The 21,970-nt window shown below is 44.8% G+C and overlaps 1 long non-coding RNA gene and 1 pseudogene across 1 annotated transcript; one reads left to right on the top strand and one right to left on the bottom strand.

Annotated features, from left to right (window-relative positions):
- Window positions 1-10,488: 10,488 nt before the first annotated feature.
- Window positions 10,489-16,901, top strand: LOC119360961 (annotated as a pseudogene).
- A 3,983-nt stretch (window positions 16,902-20,884) lies between these two features.
- On the bottom strand, window positions 20,885-21,964 carry LOC119364505. The gene is made up of 2 exons (XR_005174954.1): window positions 21,406-21,964; window positions 20,885-21,326 (listed from the first exon to the last, which is right to left on the bottom strand). It is a non-coding gene; the product is annotated as an uncharacterized LOC119364505 (long non-coding RNA).
- Window positions 21,965-21,970: the final 6 nt, after the last annotated feature.

The following is a 21,970-nucleotide window of genomic DNA, read 5'->3' as shown; positions in this document are numbered from 1 at the left end:
CTCGCATTCGATCTCCCTCCTTTCCCTGAAAGAGCCAAGGTCTCTCTGGACTTCTCTTTTGCCTCTCTACCAGATTCAGAAAAAGGGAGGTAGAGGGCCTCTCGACGGGAGTGATTCCCCGAAAAGAGATCGCTCCCAGCATCCTCAAGTTCGTAATCAAACTCACATTCATCTACCTTTCATGGATTGGCGCGGGCAAGCGCCGATGTCTGCAGCAGGAGATGGAAGCTTGGGTTGAGGAGGCTGTCAACGAGTCATCAAAGGCAATAGATTGGTTATATTCGGATTCGTTTGATTTTGATTTTCTTTTTTTTGGTTGTGAGAGGTCTGAGTCCACAGCTGGGGAAGAGTCGTCAGATGACAATTGAAGTAGGGGTCTGCCTCTTTCAAAGGGAAGCAAGAGTCTCATAGGGAAGGAGATCCTGCACATACCAATCCCAATCAGGAAGAGAGTCTTGTTGTCAATGAAAGAAATTTTTCTATGTCACATATCTGCCTATCTCGTGTTGTGAGCTATAAAGTACCCACCAGGGGGGGTGGACCAAGAAAGAGGCAGGCGATTGGGTCCTTCCCATCCTCTGTGATGTCAGTCTCTTTGTCATTCTTTCACCCTTGCTGAGTAGCGAAGTGAGCATACTCAAGATCCAATTCATCAATCATTTGAGTTGGCACGAACATAGGAATCCAGACTCTGCTTGATTCGATCTTCGGTTTCGACCTTCATCAATCAGGAAAAAGAAGAAGGACCCACTTATTGCACTCGGAGAGACCAAACCAAGCAACAAAAAAAAGAAAAACTGAAGGAAGTTCTCTTTCCATTCCAACTAAACTAAGTGAAAAAAGGGGAAGAGCAAAACAGAAACACAGGAACAAAGAAACTATGTCCAAACCAACGAGTCCTTTGGTCGACTCTAAAGAATGTATCGGGAGTTGGGAGTTAGCCGTCTCATAGGAGTGATTCCCACTCAATCTTTTACACCGATGTTTCGTAATCTCTTGACCAGGTTATCATAAGAAAATACTGCCAAATCTTTCGAAATGGGAGAAGGAGGGAAGGCGCGCTACAACTAACTGCTGAAAAACGCAAGATTAGCGCTAAGAAGCAACCCTACTTTAAGTACTAGCGTCCCACCCCAATGTTCTTGTACTTCAAAATACTCTCCCCCGCTTGCTGCTCGCCTCAGCCAGACGTGGCTTATGTAGTGGTCGGCATTCCTACGTGCTCCGACTGATCCCCACTGGAGATTATATGAGGGGTCTTGGAAAAATACATGACGCTTTCGTGACGAAGGTCACCGGGGTGACTATGGAAGGATTCCGTGGTAGTCTCTGACTCCCTCCAACTCAATCAATATCAAGAACATGTCGTGAGCATGGGGTTTGGTTAGGCTTGGTTGAGTTTGTAAGAAAAGATAGTAGGTTGAGGGGCTTCATTGAATAGTAAACCTATGGCCTGCCAACGAAGCACGAACTACTTGTTGAAATCGCGGATCCAAATCTTGCATGTCTCCTTTACTCGTCAAAGGCCTCGTATTGTTATTCACATGATTCATGTGGGCTATCTTCTCTTTATTGTAGGGTCCTACTCCCACCTATCCTTAAAAAACGATGTGAGTGGCTCATACTAATCAAATGTACAAGTAACTGGCCCTTATCAAGCTTTCCACACATAGTGTTTTGATCTAAGATTGTAATTCTTCCATGTTTCTGCAGTAGCATATTATTCCATGGAGCTAGGGTCCAAAATAGGAATCAACAAGTGTTTCCACGACTCTACCGCCCGGCCAATCCTGTTCCACTAAATCCCCTCCCTTTTTCATGGCCACATATCTTTATGGCTAAGGAGTGGGAAATCTTTCTCCTGTTACACAAATCAAATGTTTCATTTCATCTGGGAAAAGCCACCTCTTTCTCCACAAACAATGTCTTTGTCATTTGATCCTGTTTTTATTCGTTAGATAGGAACAACTTTGCTAAATACTAAGAACTCTCGAATAGAGTATTAGAATGAAAAGACCATTAATTATATAAGGAAGAACCTAGGGTTCTAGCCAATTCCCATTCCTAAATCAATAATTTGTAGTTCTTTTGCCTTTCTTTCATACTCCTCGTGAACCAGTTGCTAGCCATATGTTTAGGAGGCTATTTTATCCTATTAAGTAAGATTCTTAAGCTTAATAAGCCCAAAGATAGAAAAGTATGAACCATTTTGAAATAAAACCGGACCATTTGTAAATCAAAATAGAAAAAGAAATCTAGCTACTCTCTTCTCTGTCTCCTTCAGAAAAAGAAAGCTAAGGCAATTGGTGTTGAATAAACAAAACCACACCGAACCAGCCAGGAGTTTTCAGAGATTATGCCCCGCGTCACATGACACCACTTCATTGTATGCAACACGAGGAACAGATCAAGAAAGACGAAGCATACATGCACAAGTTCAAGAGCGAGGTCAGACAAACATGTATTAGAACAGCAACGTGATCAAGGCTGCAGCTGCTGCTGCAAGGACTAACGTCACAAGGGAAATCCGGTAGGAACTGAAGGCCACCGATCCCGACCGATCGCGCGACACGGACATTGAAAGCTCCTCCATAGTCGACGGGGGCACTTCACTTGTCCTGGGGCGGCAGCAGCACGGACATGCACAACTGATTTCAATTAGTACACACAAAGTATGATCAACGATTCCGCAAAGATATTAATTCCAGTGTAGTGTTCAAACGATCAAATGGATGAGATGATCAACGATTGCTTAGATTAAAAAACTAGAAGGTACAGTTACAACTTAACTGACATGTGCACTCAGAGTTTGAGAAGACTATATATATAGCATGCACATCACGAGGACACTCGATACTGTAATTAGTAGGCAGTTACAAGTTAATAGAACAGATGCTGCGAGTAGAAGAATTGAATCAATAATCAGTTTTATCATACAATAAAGTTTGAATCTGTATTCCTATAGCCCTATAGCAGCATATAACAAGAAATGGAGAGAACACCGCAAGTGAAAATAAAAAAATTCCGTTTTGTTGTGGGAGATGAGCAGGGATCATATGGTGCGAAAGCCGAAATGGCCAAGAGTCTCTGAATGGCATTAGTGGTTGCAGATTCACCGAATTACTAGACAAGCAGAAAAACGTTTACCTGGAGACATTTTAGGCGTGGGAGGTGAGTGAGGTGTGAAATGCATCTCAAGAAGCGACTTGATCCCTATTTCAAATGGGGTGAAACAAATAAATGAAAAAATAAAATTGGTACATTCGAAAGAACTGCTCAACTGATCAGTAATCATGACTAACTATAGCAAAAAAGCACAGTAATAATATCCCTAAGAGTAGCATCCAGAGCTCACTGGTAATCCGCATCTACCACCAATCATCACCAATGTAGCTTCACAAGGACTCACAAGAACAAGGATAGGAGCGCATAAACTTATTTTGTAACTTGTTCGGTGATCAAGAACACGCGCATAGGTAGCACAAGAATCGATCGAAGCATATACTCGCCATCAAGAAGGGACAAGTTTCTCCCCCCGGCCCTACTCCCCAACCAACCCACCGAACTAACTCCATACATTCATCATCATACATTGTGTACCGTGCATTTTTCCTCTTCCTTCCATATTGTGCACGAGGCCTTTGGCTACTCAATTTATTTTCTTTTGCTGCTTCTCTATTCTACATAGACCCAGCAATCTCCCTCCGACAAAAGCATAATTTTTGAGTACTCTAAAGAAATATAGCCCATTGGGCCGACTTTAGGATTATGCTTACTCCTACTATGGAGAAAACCAGAGGAGTCCGACTACCATTTCTTCATATGAAGTACGTACTTGTTCTTCACCGTGCAAGCTCTACAGGTTTCGGAATCCGAGGCCTTCAAGTTCAACCGTAGACGTAGAAGCAAACCGGTACTTAAGCATCGAGCAAATGAGAGACGAGTGAGACGCCTTTAGCTCCTAGAATGCCTTCTTCAACTTTGCTATACGCAATTCGTGCGCCAAATAGAACTGCTAGACTACGTCGAGTTGTGACCACTCATGCCTCTAAAGAGCGAGGCAAAGGGTAACACTAGGGTGGAGCTCCACCTTTTGTTCTTCCAGCTCAGACTCCTAAACTAGAAACTATATAAGAGGCACGAGATGATCAGGTGTGTGCACTAAAGCTCGACATGATGAAAGGTTATGAGAACTTCACTACTATAGCTGATACGAGATCTAATGACTTATTTCTTAAAATAGGGTTTTGTGACTACCGAAAGTTTCTCTTTTCATGACAAAGGGGGGGTCTCTGTGGCCTTAGTTTCTTTGTCCCATTTGAAATGAGCTACGAATAGGTCCTACTTCAGACAATCCTTTGTTGTCCCTTCAGAGGAGATGAGTGGGATGACGAATGAGTTCTTTAAACATCTCTATACTGTTGAAGGTACTGAAAGAGTGGAGGATGTTCGTTCTGTCGACAGTTCCTCGAAAAGTATCTTAGGCAATGAATGAGCAATTGACTGCGCCCTTTACTGGTTCTGAAGTGTGACCTTTTTAAGATGTACCCTGAAAGGCCCCTGGCCTGGACGGCTATCTAGCCCACTTTTTTTCAGCGAAGGTGGGATTTCTATGGTGATGAGGTTAGTGACTTCAGTTACCTTCTCGGTTCTTTTCAATGGGGAGCATCTTGAGGAATTCAAACCTTCTCAGGGACTACGCCAGGGAGATCCAATCTCTCCGTACTTATTCTTGTTAGCAGCAGTTTAGGTATTCGAAATAGCGAAATACATAAATTATCTATCTCAAGTATGTCTCGTACTTATCTTGAGCCATCAGTCAGATTGAATGCAGCACCCTGCCGGCAGCTCCTGACCTCTGTTCCTATGGGGGAAAGAAGGTGTGGCTTTGGACCCCAAACTCTTCCATGACGCCCTTCTTCTTATAGCGTGGGTAAGTGATCAATACAGACAAAAATCACACCCATTGGATCCATCCTGATATGATTGTGTGATTTGCACGTTCCCTTAAGAACAAGCACACACACACTAAATCCTGAAAAGAAAGATAGATGCTCATCTTCACACTGATAGCAGCAGGCTCACTACGTACGTTGTCCAACCCACCTCGTAAGACATCTTTCCTCGGATAGCCAAGCGAAAGAGGAGGTCTCAAGCGTGCAAAAACACATGTATGAGCAGGAAAAGATATGCAATCAAGCTCAGAGACTGCAGATAACGGATCTCTCAGGAACCGGTTTCCCTCAGTTCAGGAAGGTAAGCGAGCTTTCAAGGGTCCAAGGATAAAAAAGGTAATTAATATGTCTCCGACCGAAGTGATAGATAAAGGCTTTACCCATTGGCAAGGAACGCTTGGAGGAGTGAAACAATGATTCCGCCTAGCGTAGGACACGTATATTTGATCCAATCTAGCAAGCATAGCCAGCCCCACCCACGGGTGAAATTGTACAACTCCCTATCTCGTTGAAAGCCCCTTTGCTTACGGAAGAGAAGAGTTGGATGCCGTGGTGGGAAAGCTCCCATTTCAACTTTGCCTCTTGTAAGCTTCGGTATAAATAGCTCACTTGCGGGATCTAATCTCATTCTATGGGAACAACTTTCATTTCTATCTTTTGGCTTAAAGTGATGAACACATCCTTTCTCTTCACTTTTTGTGCTCCGCATGGCTCCGGTCAAGATGTGACTCATCCTGTATATACATAACTAGGAGACCTCTCACGAACTTGTTAAAGAAAGGAGTACTATTTGTGTGGACAAGCCAAAGCAATCCTTTGATGTTCTCAAGCAAGCTTTAATTGAGGCCCCTGTGTTGGTTCTCCTTGATTTCAGTAAAAGATTTGTGCTAGAGACAGATGCCTGTGGGCATTGGAGCTATGATAAGGGGTAGAAGTATTCGTGTGGGGTGGGTTTTGAAGGGAAGGTTGCACAATAGATCGGAGATTCTTTGAGGAAGACTGAAATGACTATACTTATAGAATTGTCCATATCGAACAGATACGATACTGGTTTACACAAAGAATATCGCCTAGCTCTAAAACAGCAGCACCTGAGTGCAACTTCGAGTAAGAAAGAACGACCTTCTGCTACCTTTTTACCGGGGCATTGTTTTAACAACTTTAGCTGACTGATCTACGAATGGAGGGATTCAAGCTTATTTTTGTTAACCGAGATGCAAACGACTAACAAACTGGATTCGAAGCCACCTGTCCTAATAGTACCTGCAGGTTCTTTCTATGGAGCCTTCAAATGCAATAGTTAGCTGCCCAACGGCCAATGCCACAGGCAAATCTCCATTTTCCAATTTATACAACTCTTTGGGGTCCAAAGATACTCGCCATTGCAACTTAATAAATAGGACCGGTGGGATCGCCTTTAACAGATATATCAGTTTCACTACTTTTGTACCCTTTGTTTTGGTCATGTGGATGACCCGCAGACTGTAGATAAGATGGATACCCACGTACTGCCTTCAATGAAGATATTTTTACCAAGGACCCTTAGACGGATAGGGGGGACAGACAAGAGGTATGCAACCTGCTGAATATTGTCACCGAATCGCTCACTGACAAATACTTGGGGCTCCCCTCCCTGGTAGGAGTGGATAGGAGCGGCTACTTCCAACACTTAATTGAGAGAGTTTGCACTCGGATTAATGGCTGCAAAGAGGAAGGGCTAATTGGCTCCGCCATGGAGACCGAAATACGAGCTTCTTTCATCACAACATTTTGCAACGGAGAAAAAAGAAGAACATAATAAAGTTTCTGAATGACTCGAACGGCAACATGATCGAAGGTAATGACTAGTTAGCATCTCTTATACAGGATTACTTTGAGGGACTGTTCACCTCAGAAGTCCTAGCTCCTGACCCCGGGCTACTGGGGAAAGTAAACATGCGAGTAACTGAAGAAATGAACGCAAGCCTCTTGGCTCCGTTCACGGCAGATGAAGTAAAGGCAGCACTCTGAATTCAATCAAGAGTTAGGTACAGTAATCTTCAGATATGACAATACCTCCCCCAAAGCATTGTCAAGTGTTGGGATTAGGGCACCAACCACGAATAGGAGCTGTATAGAACTCCGGAAAGAGACCTTTGATGAAGTCGGCATCCTCCCAAGTGGCATTTGCTTGATCCAAACTAGCCCACTTCCTTGGTTGCTGAAAAACCATGCAACGCAAGTAATTTTCCACACATTGATTCACACGTTCTGTCTGGCTATCTGATTGTGGGTGATAGGCAGAGCTAAACCTCAATTTCACTTGCAGTGCTTTGAAGAAGGCCTGCCACATGTTACTTGTGAATATCCAGTTTCTATCAGAGACTATTGACTTCTGCAATCCATTCCACTCAAAAACATTATCCATGAAAGCATGAGAGACTGATTGTACTATATAAGGGTGAGCAAGGGGAATGAAATGAGAATATTTAGTGAACCTGTCCACCACCAACAGTATGACTTCTTTGCCCAATGATTTGGGAAGACCCTCAAAGAAATCCAGGGAGATGTCAGTCCAAGCAGAAGTAGGTAATGGCAGTGGATCTAGGAGACCAGGGTAGTGGCAATGCTCTCCATTGTCTTTGGCAAACTGCACACTCATGTAGAAAAGTTCCAATCTCCTGGCCTGGCGCCAATCAAATAGCTTTTTTACCCTTTGATAAGTAGCCACAATGCCTGAATGGCCTCGTATGGGAGAGTTGTGAAGTGAACCAATGATTTGGTGTTTAAGAACAGCATCTGATCCCACATATATTCTTCCTTTATATCTCAAAATGCCAGAATGAAGAGTATAAGGTGGTGCTGCATTGGCTGATACAATGAGCTTCTCAAGCAGAGATTTGCAATGATCATCATTAGTGTAGCTGGTTTCTACAGTTGAAGCCCAAGCAGGAGTAACTGCAGTGACTGCCATCATAAGAGAATCTCTTTTGCTCAAAGCATCTGCAACCTTGTTTCTTATTTTGTATTCAATCTTGTAATTGAATTCAAGCCATTTTCACATAAGCTTGTGTTGGATGCCCTCAGAGACTTTTTGTTCTGTGATGTATTTAAGGCTCCGTTGATTAGTTTTGATCAATAAAATAATTGGGAACCAAGAAAGTAGTGGCGCCATCTCTTCAAGGATTCACAAATAGCTAAAGCTTCTCCTTATCATAAGTTGACATAGCTGCATTTCTAGGTCCAAGGGTTTTATTGAAATAAGCAATTGGTCTGCCTTGTTGCATGAGGACAGAACCAATACCTTGACCAGATGCATCTATTTAAAAAGTAAATGGTAGGGTTAAATCAGGCAAAGCCATAACAGGAGCAGTGACCAGACAATTCGTCAATGTTGTGAAGGCCTCAATTTGAGCATCTGACCACCGGAATGATTCTTTTTTTAGACAGTCATGAAGTGGCCTAGAATTTATCCCATAATTCTTGACAAATCTTCTTTTTCTGCAGCCGTACCAAGAAAACTCCTAAACTGAGTGATAGTCTTAGGTGCTGGTCGTTCTTTGATGGCAACTATTTTGTGGGGGTCTGAAGATAGACCCTATCCTTAGATAACATGCCCTAAATACTCCACTTGCGGGACAGGAAAACTGCATTTACTAATCTTAGCATATAGTTTTTATGACCTTAGAATGTCCAGGACTAACTTAAGATGCTTGAGATGAGCTTGTTTGGTCTTGCTATATATCAGAATATCATCAAAGAATATCAAAAGGTATTTCCGGAGCAAAAACATGATTCATTAAAGATGGGAAGGTAGCAGGTGCATTAGTGAGTCCAAATGGCATCACTAAGTATTCATAATGACAAAAATATGTCCTAAATTTTTGGAATGTCTTCTCTTCTCATTCTTATATTATGATAACCTGATCTCAAATCAAGTTTGGAAAACAGTTGTGCACCATGTAGCTCATCTAATAGATCCTCAATGACAGGAATATTGAATTGATTTTCTGCACTTAACCCGAAAGCAAGTTTGAAAACAAGACCTGCTCTGTGAAGTGATGGAAGTAGTGAAGGTTTAGGCTTCGGATGTGTGAAGTTCAGGTTTTGGAGTAGAGGTCATAGGCTAGTGCGGGTAGCCCTGTCGGAAACTAGAAAGAAGAGGCTGATGCACCTACCCGGCGGTGGGTGGGTTCAGCTTGATCAACTAGGATAGGAGTTTTTTCTCTATCTTGCTCCATGGTGTTCAAGTAGTGCATCCAGAAAGCTATGATTCATGGGAGGGAGAAGCTTCAATAGCTTTGGCTGTGAAAACTCTTGGTCTTGGAGCATCAGTGTCATCAGTTCACCCAAGATCAGCAGGACAAATAACTACTAGGTTTGTGCCAGAAAGGCGTCTTGCGTGACGGGGAAAGAGTGGAAAAAGAAAGAGATTCATCAGCTATGGAATCTGACAGGTATCGGTATTGAACAGAGGGGGCTGTTGACAAAGCATCCCATGGATGGTAATGGTGCTTCCCCAGCTGATGTTCCTACTCCTTTGGCCGGTGCCAAATCAGGTGACTTTGAAGTTGAAGCTTGCCCGCAGAACGATGTAACCCATCTATTAGTACTATGATTGCCTTAGAGCGCAGATGTCTCTATCCCTAGGAACGTGATGCTTAGGTGCGAGGTGAAACACAAGTAGGAGATCAAGAAAAGAAATCATACGGATTGCAACCTACAGATGAAGAATTTGCTTCATTGTTCCCACCATCTATATCAAATTTTTAATAAGAATAGGAATCGAATAAGCTGCTGATTGACTGAGGAAGCATTTGAAAAGAAAGGAAGGGTGATGCTTGTTAAACAAAGCTGCGTGTGGGGCCGCCACGTATAGCTGTGGTTTCTGCTGTAGCATCGGTTATTTTCGTTATTGCTGTAGTAGCATCGGTTATTTCTTAGGTTACGAATGACCCAATCTATCTATGGCAACCACCCCTACTTTTAGTAGATGGAGATGCGCACCTAGAAAAGATGGATGAAAGAGAACCTGCCCTTCTGACTTCTTCTCTTGTCTGTCCTTTACGCAAAGCGATCTATGGTCTCAACAAGCCCCAACAGCGTCAGTTTTTGAAGTTTGGCACAGTGGTTATGTTATCCAGGCAGGGTTTGCTCGGAGTGATCATGATTCAGCCATGTTCTTATCAGTTTATCCTCAAGGACGTGCTATTCTGTTGTTGTATGTTGATGATATCAAACTGACTGGTGATTACTCTGTTACCATATCGCTGACCAAGTGTCGCCTTCATCAATTATTTGCTATGAAGGCGCTAACACGCCCTATGCCTTTTCTTGGCTTGGAGGTCGCACATTCTCCTCATGGATATTTGGTATCTCAGATCAAATAACGTCATGACTTGATCACTCGAGCTCAACTCAATGATGAGAAGACTGTTGACACTCTTGGAGCTTTACGTTAAACTCCGTCCGACTAATGGCTCACCATTATCTGATCCAACGCAGTACATACAGTAGGTCGGCAGTTTGGTTTATCTGACGATCTCTTGCCCAGATGGCTTTTCCTAAGAAAGTCAGCCTTTCATGGCTGCCCCCCAGTCAGTTCACTTTGCAGCAGTTCATCGGATTCTTAGATATATTCGAGGTACCTTTTCTTGAGCCATCCTTTTTTCTGTCATCTTCTTCTTTAGAGTTGCATGCAACTCCTGATGCCGATTGGGCCTTCAGATAGGTGCTCAAATACAGGCTTATCTATTTATGGGGAGACGAGACACTATCTTGGATGAGATAAAAGCAATAGACAGTTGCTCCTTCCACTGCCGAAGCGGAGTACCGTGCCATGGCACACTACTAGATAGATTGTATGGCTCCGTTGGTGACTTTCTGATCGCGGGTTTCATTTGAAAAAACCCCAACGCCATTCAACTTCCGTCAAATCCGGTCTTTCATGCAAGAGTTTCATTTTTGGCCGCTACTACGTTCGTCGAAAACTTCTTGATGGCACCATCATCTCATTACCTTATTTTTTCCCTTCGACTTTGGCTATGACCAATGCCCCACCTAGCTGAATAGGCGTAACAAAGCTACCTGAAAAAGGCAAGGTGCACCTTAGATTGAAATCGACAAATTGCGTTTTGCCAGATGGATTCTTTAGAAAGATTCCCGGATAAAGTTCAGTATAATATTTAGTTAGAATCTAAATAAAGGCACATACGTGGGCGGGCAGGGGGCCCCACCACTTCTTCATTCAGGGGGGGGCTAGCCTCATGACTTCCCACTGGGCGGGGGGTGCACATAACCCACCTACTCACTCATCAATTACGGTGTTCAGCTGACTTGCAGAGAAAGACCCCTATTGTTTAGTAATTTGGCGCCCCATCTTTTGATTGACTGTTGTCAACTAATCTTTTCAATGTTCAATTCTACTCTATGTTAGAACATTTTTGTGAATGCTATTTCGACCTAAGTGGTCCTGTTCTCTGTCCCGTGCTAGGAAGCATTACTCCTCTTTTCATTCCAAATTCTTCAATAAGACCGATACGATTGATTGGTCTGTGCGTTTCTCTTATTACTTTTTTGTATCCCCCTGTTCCTCGGATACAATTCGATCCTTCTATGGCCAAATCTCAATTTGTGGAAAGCCTTCGATGGCTTCCTTATGAAAACATCCATTTGTATATGGGTATAGACGGTCTTTCATTATTCTTCGTGATATTGACTACATTTCTGATCCCTATTTGCATTTCAGTGGGTTGGTCTGGTATGAGAAGTTTTGGGAAAGAGTATATTACAACATTTGTAATTCGTGAATTTCTAATGATCGCCGTGTCCTACATGATGGATCCTTTACTGTTCTAAGTTCTTTCCGAAAGCGTGCCAATCCCTATGTTGTGCCGAGCTTAGCATCTTCTATTCGTTGGGATCAAGCTTTTCCTCTGCAGGGGCCTTGTGCAGTAAACCCCCTAAGGGTGGTCCCCCGTCGTCGTAAAGTAGTAAAGGTCCCCGCGAAGCTTTCGGGAAGAGGGGTGGGCATGTGTGTAAGCATAGCATTTCTGGTCGAACCACTGAACCACACATCTTTTTTTGGTGGGAGGGTACTCCGAGTAGTGGGTACCTCGCAGGACCTCGACTCGCCTACTCAGGTCTTGTATGGATATGCAGGAAGGGGTGCTCCTAGGTGTGCGTAGGGGGTGTGTTTGTTCGCGAGAATGAATTCCTCGTCAAGTCAGGGGTGGTGTGGACACACTTGCACGAATTTGGGTAACGGCTACAAGGGATAAAAATAAAGGAAACTGTACCCGACCAGGGATGGACGTAAACTCTTAAGCTACCAAGGGTAGGGATAATCGTCCAGGTCTTATTTAAAAAAAAGCCGCCCCGCCACTGCAGGCAGGTTAGTTCCTCTGTCGTTTTCGGGGAGTTCTTGGCGAAGAGACCTTAGGATAAGTTGCTAAAACAAACGGAGGGGAGGATCGACCCGTTCAGTAGAATTCCGAAGAAAGACTGTTGGCAGCAGGTGGAGACATTTCTTTGGCCCCCTTCCAAATAAATGCGGGCAGGGTAGAGCTCGGCAGAGGGTTCGAGAATAGGGTAGGACGGTCGGGTCCCCTACCACTAGTCCGGCTAAGGTTACAATTTTGAAGACACAGTACTAATTAGCGTTTGGTATATGAAGATATTTATACCTCTTTTCACATCCAGAAATATGAAATTCAGACGGATACGACAAGCCAGGGCTCCGCTGAAAAAATCACTGAAGAAATACCACATCTAGAAGAACATTTACTCCGCAATTTTGTCAGAAATGGAGTTGTTAGGTTGGGATCCTGGGTAGAAACTGGTGATATTTTAGTAGGTAAATTAACGATAGATGACAGCACCTTTTTATCCTGTTCCTTACCGGGAAGGCGCACTTCTCTTCTTCTTCTAGCCTTCACCTCCTGCCCCGCCCGGAAATAGAACCCAACCCCCTTTCCGATCCATTCATTCCTGCAAGCAGGCGGGATCTCGAGCTAAGACCCCCTCCTATTCGAAGCCGGGTGTGGCCTCACCCTTTTCCTCTTCCTTCGGTTTGGCTCCACGAAGGCGCCACCTAGACTAGGAGCCCCACTCATATTCAAAAGGCGCCCAGCTTTCAAGACGATGATAATAATTAGTCAACCTTTTCCAATATCATGGAATAGCATGGCCCGGGGCTTCCAATGGGAGAGCCCTGTTATGGGTGACCTTATTGCACGGTTCAGAGAGCACTTGTGTATGTGATGCAAGTGAACGTGTACGAAAAAGCTGTCGTAAAGTTTTGTTGTTTGTTCCGTCGTTGACCCTATCTATGTTTCTACGATGGCCCAAGAACACGCTCATTCTTCAGCCGTGGAGAGACTTTTGAATTGTGAGGTACCATTACGAGCGCAATATATAAGAGTGTTATTCTGTGAAATAACTCGAATTTCAAATCATTCACTTGCTTCAACTACTCATGCTATGGATGTGGGAGCATCAACTCCGTTCCTTTGGGCTTTTGAGGAGCGGGAGAAATTGTTGGAATTCTATGAAAGAGTCCCGGGAGCCAGGATGCGTGCTAGTTTCATACGACCTGGTGGAGTGGCACAAGATCTGCCTCTTGGCTTATGTCGATATATTGGTTCCTCCACACAACAATGTGCTTCTTGTATCGACGAATTAGAAGAGATGTCAACCGGCAACCGTATCTGGAAACAACGATTAGTGGATATTGGTACTGTCACTACACATCAAGCAAAGGATTAGGGATTCAGTGGTGTAATGTTAAGAGGTCGTGCGACATGAAGACATTTATAAAAATATGGGGGAAGTTCCCATCAGGCAACAATGGTTCTGCCTGACCCTACAAAAGCATGCATATGTTGCCAGTGAAGATTTTGTGTGAAGCCTTGGAGACGACGTACCCGGGGATAGGGTGAGCTGAGGGGGGACAGCGTAAGTGAGTGAATGTGTGTAAGCCCAGTCAAAGATTCCTATTCTAGGCGGGGCGGGCCATCAACCTTCGAATGGTGTTGGTCCTACGGACCGTGAACGGATTCGCCTCTGGCCTCTGGGCACGTCGGAACCGCATGAGTTCACCGAGGTGGAGCACTGTCCGCCAAAATCGGCATAGGTTAGGTGCTATTGATGGAACATGGTAAGCCCATCTTTCTCCATATGAAAGTGATGCAGGCACATAGAGATGTGGGTAGAGGAAGTCTCAAAAAGCGAAGGCCGAGTTGTAGGTCACGTGATCTGCACCAAAAAGGTGGCTGACGGGGCTTTCTCCTGGATCAAAGCGGATTAGCTCGCCAAATTCATCAATTGAATCAGGCGCCCCGGAACGTCGAATGAAAGTGGTATTTCTACAATCCTATTTATATGATTTTTAGGGGCCCTTCCCCCTATCCCTCCCTTATGTTTAGGAGCGGGATCTGCCCAAGAACGACTTGTGGTGGTATGGAAGGCACGGACTCCGCAAGCGTCCCGCACCCTTTGAGAAAGAAACTCCTCAACCATCACAAGATAAAGAAGTATGACGCTCTGTGTCTGACTCTATTGGTCATAGTTCCTTGCTGTTCCGGCCAGTGCTCGTTTGCGTGCGTGTGAACCACCAGATCATAAGGAAAGATGCCTCTCGGGGCATCTAGGAATGATTCGAGCCGTATGAAGGGAAACTCCCACGTATAGTTTGATTTTGGGGGGGGGAGGAGCCCGACAGGGTCCCCCCACTGACTTTGCCCGGGCCTAAATGAAAGTGCAAAAGTGAAGTGGTGGGCCTACCCATCCCAACCTGGGGTATCCTGGGATTCGCGAAGAGCAGCACCTTACGATGTTCATGACCAATCGGATCTTGACATACCAATAGGTACCAGAGGAGATCTCTATGATCGTTACTGTATCCGTATTGAAGAGATGCGACCCCAAAGTGTCCGGATCATTGTGCAATGTCCTAATCAAATGCCTAGTGGCATGATCAAAGCCGATGATCGTAAGCTATATCCTCCATCACGATCTCAAATGAAACTATCCATGGAATCGTGCACCGTGTGAAACGTAGATCGTCGTCGTTCTTAACCAAGACTCGGGTTAAGCTCCGTCTCGGAACCGCCGTGGGGTTAGAAGTAAAGCATCCCAAGGTTGGCGCATCTCGTTGGGCGTGGAGAAGCATTGGGAACCCCAATATCTTTCTTCGGAGCAGTTTCTTTTCCCGTCCCCTCGCCTCGGCATAGCGCTTCGCTTCCGGTTCTTCAGAGGAATCAACTGACTTCTCCCTTCTTCATTGATCCGGGGGAAAGGGCTGCTAGAAGGTTAGGTGCACGTCTGGCCTTGGGGTGAATCCGTTCCATTAATCGGCATAGGTTAGGTGCTATACATCAAGGTTGTGGCTTGATGAGGATAACTAAGCTGACACGCCGGAGTTGGCTACTGGCACAACAGGGTGGTGCCTTACCACACTGCAGGCGCACGCGCGGTAGCGTTCGTGGTGGTGCTTCAGGATTCCAATGTACTGCGTCCAGGACCAGAACGAGCTTGCCGGCGGACCACTGCCGTCCCATTCTTTAGTGAGATGGAGCACTGCCATCTTATCCACGGAAAACGCGTCAAGCTATCGCTTCGGGTCAAAGCACTAAAAGAAAAGGACCGGGAAACGCGGCGGCATAGGAACCACGGGAACCCAGGAGGGAGAAATACGATGTACGGGATACGGGATCCTCACAGTAGGCTGGACCAAAATCCAGCCGAGAGAGGGTAGACTTTAGAAGCAACAGGTTGGGAAACCAAGAGAAGGCTTCGCCTTTTCTTATCTTCTTCCCGGCACAATAAGAGGGATTAGCATTATTGACCCCATGAGAAAGCACTAACACCTTCCTCATCGGGGCTCCGCGCACTGGGAAAAGGCTTCCGCGACAGGAAACCGGCTACTAGTTAGGAAGTGAACATAAGGTATCAAGAGGTCCCTCACAGTTAGGTGCAATGCAATTGCCCCCTATTAGTCAAGTACCCATCTTCCTATTTAGTTTAGGGGTTAAGGCGAGAAATGGCTTGATGAACCCTTCCGTTCACCATGCACCGGCCCCATTCACTTGCAATTCGTAGAGGTTGTAAGTAAACAGTGCCCCACTAAATTCAAAGTGACGGTGGGGGTGAAAGATGAGAGTGCCTACCTCCGTGCCGAGAGTGCCCGCCCTTTCTGTCAAGTAGGCTACTTTTTCCGGAACGCTGTCCGGAATAAGTGTTCATGTGTATATAGATATCTTCGATGCTGTCATTTCGACATGTCTGGTTCAACCCCTCTTTCGCCTCCCAAAAAGCAAAGTTGGCTTGACGAGCGCAGATGAGGAAGCGGGAGCAATAAAACCAAGAATCTCTTTCTTTTCTTTCCAAATACTTTATGAAGTTAAGGGGCAAAGAGAAGCGCTTTCACTACTAAGAAAGCGAATGGTCGACGCGAGGGTTCGACGACTTAGCCGAGCGTTAGCGACGCGTCATTCTCATAGCGAGGCGCTTCGAGTTAGCGAAGTGTTGTAGTAGCGTCGGAGACTATGTGCTATAATGCTGAACTAAGGACGTTCCTCCTTATCTATAGAAGCAGTCGACTGAGTTCTGAACGAATGGGATCCTTGGTGGGTAATGGCTCAATCTATAGATGGAAAGCCTTATGATGGGAAACTACCACGTTAGGTTTGGAGAGAGATGGGACCCTTATAGTTTAGGGGGAGCAGATGCAAGCTTTTTCTTTCCATAGCCGGCCAAATGACTACCGGATCATCGGTCTACTCTACCTCAATTCACCATTTCAAACTTTATATAGAAGGTTTTTTCGTACCAGGTCCTTCTACCTATACCACAGTTGAAGCACCTAAAGGTGAATTTGGTATCTTTCTTGTCAGTAATGGGAGTAATCGTCCCTACCGTTGTAAAATAAGAGCACCTGGCTTTGCCCATTCGTTCCTTGGGACCTAAAAGCAGGATAGGAAAAAATATTTTCGGTCGCCAAAATTTTGGCCTAAAAACTGCCCGGGGTCTCCGGACTTTTTTTTTGAAACCTACTCAGGCAAGGGAAAACGAATCGGAAAATAGATGGATCTCGAAAACAAACCTAATATGAAAAGAAACTCGGATTGGTGGTGGATATATGGTGGTAGGATATGGTTGCGGTGGTGGTATATGGATACAGATCAGTGGTGGTATATGGATACGGATCGGTGATGGTATATGGATACAGATTGGTGGTGGTATATGGATACGGATTCAGAGTGGTGGCGGATAAGCGATGGTGGTAGATGGCAGGGGCAATGATGATGGTGCGGCGGCGGCATGACAACTTATGACCAGAACTCGAAACTCTAAAAGACTAGACGCTAAGATCAACAACTTGACACGACGATGCAACCGCAAATTCGACAAAGCAAATACAGAAAAGATTATGCAAAGACTCAGATTGGTTCGGATATGATGAACTAACCCTAATTTTTTTGGCTTTTTCGTGGACTGTAGGCATGAAGAACAGACTCGATCTAAACTACGAATAACAGTAAAATCCCACCGAGCAACCTAGAAATCGGATACCACTTGATAGAGGTGAAGGTGTACCGATGTTTCGATGAGATGGTGGCTATCGTTTTCTGTGGGAGTCGACCTTGATGATCCGACTATGAACGTGCGAGACGGCACACCTTAGCAATCTCTAATCTAACTTCCGAGGGGTTATTGACCACGCCGGAGCATGATCAACCTGACCCTGAGGGTCTGTTTTCCTGCGAGCAAATGAAGAACAAGCAAGAAACTGAGATTGCAATCTGGATATTGCGAGTATAAGAGGAAAGATTTATTAATGAAGGTTGGGTTCTGTGACGCCTTTGTCTGGTCGTTGAACACAAACGAAGTACGCGAAGTTGCAGCTATGGCGAACTTTTAATCTAAACAAAACCCAAAGTCTAAACAGTGCCCTAAGTGATGTATCTATGGAGGAAGAGGGGAGGGGGATTTCGTGGCCCTTGAAGGAGGGGTCCGAAACCAACCCTATCTCTTGTTTCCCTACACATACAGACTCTAAAAACAACCTATACTCAAGTATTTCGAAATTACATGGGCCTGGCCCAAAAATAAGGTGAAGCAGCAGCTATAATAGCCTCCGGACAAAATTTATGAAGTGGCATCTTGTATATTTCATCCAAGGCTTCATGCACCCATTATGGTGGCTTCAAGGTCCTGAAATCATCACTTGTAACTCCGTTCTTGTTCCCCTTGCGCATGCCATCATCTCCATGCTTGATCTTGCTCCAATGTTCATTCTTCTTGTCCAAGTTAGGCCCTTCATTTGTAAGCAAGACAAATGTATCCAATTTAGGCAACATCATATTCTCATGAACATTAGAATCATTACCAAGGAACGAAAGTACATGATAATTTAACTGGCATGCATGAGCTCTAGTCATTTGTCCAATATGTATAGCAGCAGGGGCCGTGGGTGTAATAATGGTATTGATGTCCTCATCACCGTTGATGTGCTACGCGCTAGCTATCCCAAAATATCATATCCACCTAACGGTCATATCATTGAAGGGCATTTATGTCTTATCATGTCGGGCTGCTCCCCGGCTATAAATAGCCGCCCCCTACAACCACTAGCTGGTTGGCTGCTACAAGAGAAACTGACACTTGTCATTGAGAGCATTCCATCCTCCGAGGACTTTGAGCGAAAATCATCAGTGAGGAAATACCCAAAACCCCAACACCTAAAACCCAAAGTGATTGAGCATCACTGAAGAGATTGTTCCTGTGTGAAATCGAGGCTTGTTACCTTCGAGGGCTGGGCATCCTCCAAATGGTTAGGCGTCATGGACTAGAGCATCCAAGAGGAATTGTGGATCACCGAGTGACCAAGCCTGTGAAGGTTTGGAAGTCACCTGAAGACTTACCACGCGTGATTGGGTGAGGTCTATGTGACCTTAGCTCAAGGAGAATACAGTGAGGATTATGTGTCCTCAGGTTTAAATACCTAGCCACTCCAACCAGATGTACAACTATCACAACAGTTGGAACTGGTCTACCAAATCATCGTCTTCACCAAGCTACTGGTTCTATTTCCTCAACCCTTTCATTTCTTCATTCATGTGTTGATGAACTTGATTATTATTGTTTGAAGACTTTGACTGAAGACTTTCTCAATTTCCTCAATCCTAATTCTTCAGCCATCTTGTCTTCTGCCTGCTTATCCTGTCTACATTCTACCTGTACTCCGTGCTTGTTTCATTTCTTCATGATGACTGCGTTACCGCCGTGTTATGCTTGCACCTGAGTACGTATTCCGCTGCTAGTAGTTCGTCGTTTAGGAAATTACTCACTTAGAATTTCCTCAGTGACAAATTTGTAAAAATCGCCTATTCATCCCCCCTCTAGTCGATATAACGCACTTTTACATATAGAGTCATATCTTCGTTCTAGTATCGAGTTGTAATTCTTGAGTTGTAAGTAAATAAAAGTGAGATGATCATCATTATTAGAGCATTGTCCCATGCGAGGAATATATATATATATATATATATATATATATATATATATATATATATATATCATTTTGACGACGAGCACTGCAATAGAGACTAGTGAACTTCTCGTCGGAAAAAACTGCATGCGTTATTTTTTCAGTACTATTTTCGCTCTAATTTTTTAACCGTTTATCGGAACGAGGCGTATAATATATCGTTGAAAAGCTATGTATTAGGCGCAACTTCGCTATGTTGAACACTTTTCGATATTCCTCGCGGTTTAAGAGCAGTTTCAAAAACGGTGCGCCGGATGACGAGTGGCAGCAAATGTATTTTCGTGATTTTTTCTAAACCGCTCATCGGAATAAAGCAAATGATACGTCATTGGAAAGATATCGTCAAGGCGCATATTTTTCATATCTATTATGTTTTCTAATTCGTTACGGTTTAAGAGCAGTTTCAAATTTACTAAATCGCGAAATTACGTTTTTTTGAAATTTTAGCAATTTTCGGTACTGTTTTCGCTCTAGTTTTTGAATCGTTTGTCGAAACGAGGCGTGTAATACGTGTTGGAAAGCTATGGACAAGGCGCAACTTTCATATGTAGAAACGGTTTTTAGTTAATTTTGAAAATCGTGCGGCTGACTACGAGAGGCAGCGGCCGTTTTTTGAGAAATTTTTACAAACCGCTGGTCGAAATGATTCAAATTGTACGTTGTTGGAAAGATATCGTCGAGACACAACTTTTTCATGTAGAACGGTACCTCTAATTCCTTACGGTTTAAGAGCAATTTTAAAATTACGGAAGTGCGGACACTCTGTTTTTTGCGACACTCAAATCGTCGTGTGCACTGCATCAGACAGATAGTGCACTGCTTCAGACTGAAAACCGCACTACATCTGATAAACTGAAAATTGTCATGCGTAGGCGACGAACGAAGTGCACTGCTTCAGACAGATGAGTGCACTGCTTCATACCGAAACCGCACTGCATCAAAATGAAGTAAAAATCATTGTGTGTACGCGACAACGAAGTGCGCTGCATCAGATAGATCAATGCACTGCTTCAGACCAAAACCGCACTGCATCAAACAGACTGAAAATCATCGTGTGTACGCATGTTTCGCTTTGGATTGAAAATCACACTGCATCAGACGGGCAAGTGCACTGCATGTTTTTGCCGGATGTCAATTTTCTCTGATGAAGAAGTGAAGTGACGGGGGCAAGTGCACTACATGTTTTTGCCAGATGTCGATTTTCTCTGAATGAAGAAGTGAAGTGCGCTTCACATCGACTTTTTCATGTTAAACATTTTTTTTGGGAGAGTGTTTCTCATTAACATGTTTTTGGGACTGTAGCGGCAAGCCAAGTGAGCTTCAGAACACTTTGGATCAGAGTGCACTTTTTTTTAATACATTTTTTATAATGGTGTACTGTAGACAAGAGTGCACTGCATTTTCTTTTGTAGTCACTTACTGCACATGACAAGCGAGTGAAATGTGTCAAAAAATAATGCATCCAGACACAAAAAAAAACTACACACACAAACTGCTTTCCCTCTAGGACACAAATCTGTACAACTCGCTCTTCAACACATCAAATTGACAAGTGGTCTTCTAAACAAGAATATTTCCTGTCTTGTTTTTTGCCGCCATAGTGGATCAAAGAGGAGTGCAGAAGGCAGTAGCACCTATCTGAAAACTGCACTAGAGATACATCAGCAATGAACTTCACCAGAGCACATCTTTTGTAGGAAAAAATTCAAACCGCACACTCAGCACCAACTGAGTTGATTTTAGGGGCTTTTTTGCAAGCTGCACCCGCGCACACACACGTCGGCGTGGCCGTCAGAATGCAAGAAACTGAACCTCATCTTTTGGAGTAACACTGATGTGAGCTGCAAGAAAACTGGATTAAGCACTGCAATTTTCAACACAAAAAAGAACTAATAAAGATCTGCACCCAACATTGCTCACTCGGGGAGGTTCAGCAGCAACAACACAAGCGAACTGCTCATCAGCGACACCGGTGGAGATGCAGTTCATCGAGGGGAGGAAGTGCAGCACTCTTTCTAGGTTGAGGAAGTGCACTCGTCGGGGTCGAGGAAGAGCGCAACAACAGAAGAAATCACGAATCCTTGGCGGTTGAGCTCCGGGACGGCATGTGACATGCCGCTGGCTCACAGATCCGGCGTCTCTGCGGGAAGTAGGGAAACGAAGAAGGCTGGGCCGCGAAGGTGCGGGCCCTGGCGGGACGACAGTGCGGGTCTCCTCCCCGCCTTGAACCACCACCACCCATCCTCACCCCCCGAGGCCACCACCGCATCCCTCCCCGGCACCGGATCCTGTGGCGGCTTGGGGGGTGCCTAGGATCGCCAGCGTGGTGGCGGCCTGGGGATGGGAAACGCGGCGGGGGGCCTGTGGAAGGCCGGCGAGGTAGCGGCCTGGGAAGGTGCGGGCGGGGCTGCGGATAGACGGCGCAGCGGTGGCCTGGGGAGGTGCGGGCGGGGGTGGGGGTGGGAAGGGGTGGGGCGGGGGGGTT

Source organism: Triticum dicoccoides, chromosome 2B (genome assembly GCF_002162155.2).
Source record: "Triticum dicoccoides isolate Atlit2015 ecotype Zavitan chromosome 2B, WEW_v2.0, whole genome shotgun sequence".
Taxonomy (NCBI): domain Eukaryota; kingdom Viridiplantae; phylum Streptophyta; class Magnoliopsida; order Poales; family Poaceae; genus Triticum; species Triticum dicoccoides.
This window is presented reverse-complemented; position numbering and strand designations above follow the sequence as displayed.